Source organism: Adiantum capillus-veneris, chromosome 7 (assembly GCF_014529385.1).
Source record: "Adiantum capillus-veneris isolate H3 chromosome 7, ASM1452938v2, whole genome shotgun sequence".
NCBI classification, from domain to species: domain Eukaryota; kingdom Viridiplantae; phylum Streptophyta; class Polypodiopsida; order Polypodiales; family Pteridaceae; genus Adiantum; species Adiantum capillus-veneris.
In genome coordinates this window covers 155240524-155242416 of record NC_140937.1, presented here as the reverse complement: position 1 = coordinate 155242416, position 1893 = coordinate 155240524, and the positions used below count along the sequence as shown (strand labels likewise).

The 1893-nt window shown below is 42.8% G+C and overlaps 1 pseudogene; it reads left to right on the top strand.

The window, feature by feature from the left end:
* Positions 1-1079: 1079 nt before the first annotated feature.
* LOC147454871 (5.8S ribosomal RNA) lies at positions 1080-1234 on the top strand (annotated as a pseudogene).
* Positions 1235-1893: the final 659 nt, after the last annotated feature.

The following is a 1893-nucleotide window of genomic DNA, read 5'->3' as shown; positions in this document are numbered from 1 at the left end:
TTATTGTGTTGCTCGTCTTTGTGATGATATTTACGACCTGCCAATAACAATATGCCTAATGGCTTGCCTAGTTGCACACATGCTGTTTAGGTTATACGATTCCAATGCTATGTGTACTTAAGTAACTTCTATAATGCTTCTAACGTCATGTGCATGCAACCTGTGTGAATTGAAAGCTTTAGGAAACTGGACATGCTGACCTTTACAAAGGCATATGTTCTTTGCTATTATCAGCCTTTAACATGTGTCTATGAAAGTGGCATCTGTTCATGTATGATCAGTATGTCTTTTAACATGACTCTTGTCTCATCACTTTGCTTTTGACTGTGATATATGCAGGCTCCTTGACTGTATAAATTTTTTTAGAGTTGGGAGTGTGAGAATGTGGGTTGCCCATTACTGTGAGATTCTGTAGATTCATCTATCTTGTAAATGTTGGCGTCTGTGGGCATCTTCTGAGTCAATCACATGAATACACCCTCACACACATTTGTGCGGTGCTGGGGGTTGTGGGTTATTTGAGCCCTGTACCTAAGGGGTGACTTACCACCATTTGTGTCTCCTTGTGTATATAATGTAGTACAACTTATCTGTGTGTTTTGGGCTGCATTTTGTGTTTATCATCGCATTTGGTTGATTTTTTTAATAGTAATATTCTTTACTTGGGAATAGTTCTTTACCACATTGGTTGTTACACGTGTATGTGGCATCAATCTCCGTATTGTTACAAGACCATAGGTTTTATAGATTGTCAAGACTTTCCCATCCCTAGACACTGGTTCCCTTTGGTTGGCTGTGCCGGTGGTGGGTGGTGGTTTGTAGTGGCATAGTTGTGACTTTGTGCATAGCTCTTCAGTGTTGAAAATGAGGACAAGGGCGTCGGGTGGGGCTGCCTGTCGGCTGTGCGGTGGGGCACATGGGGAGAGGGATGCCCTCCCCCCATATCCTACTGCAAGGGTGCCTCCCCTTCTTTGTGTCTAGGGTCACTTGATAAACCTTTTACCTCCCTTTTAGCGGCGCTAAGGGGCACTCGGAACCACCTAAATTGGATCCCTTTGGGAAGATCAATACATAGTAATGACTCTCAACAACGGATATCTTGGCTCTTGCACTGATGAAGAATGCAACGAAATGCAATACGTAGTCTAAATTGCAAAATTTTGCGACTCATTGGATCTTGTGACTCAACTTGTAGCCATGGCTCTTCGTGCAAGGGCATGTCCTCCACACGACTCCCATACAAAGCCCCCTAAGAGGTGGATTAGGGTCTTTTTGGAGGTGGTCATTCGGGCGTACCCCCCATCTCGCCTCTCCCTATACATGCATGGGTGACAATGCTGCACAAGCCGTGGTTGGTTTTAATACATCAACAGCATCGTGCAACGACTAGTTGCAAGGGTGACAGTGCTCACTGTAGAAAGCACTTAAATTGGTCGATGGCTTTTGTGGTCGGCTTATCGTGATGCTAGTGTCAAGGTGTCAAGAAAGGGCTTGTGAGCGATATGGGAGGCGAGTTTCCGGAAAGGGCTTGTTAGCAAGAGGATGGGACCAACGTTGGTGTAGCCAAATTGTCGATGACAAAAGGTGGCACAGACAGGGGTGTGCAGACCTACAGGTGCATGCATGCATGGTGAGCATCTGTGGAGTGCAAAAGTAGCCAGAAGAATTGGGAAATGTATGCATGATGTGTTGTTTTGAGCTGAGATGGTTGTGTCATGAACTAAACAGGGTGGCTATTTAGTGTAATTCTTAATATAAATTATTTTGACACATTTTTATGATTTTTTCATATTTCTTTTTAAATATATACTAGTAGAATTTTATTTTTATTTTATTATTCGTATGTGTGTGTGCGTGCGTGCGTATATATATATATATGTATATATATACATA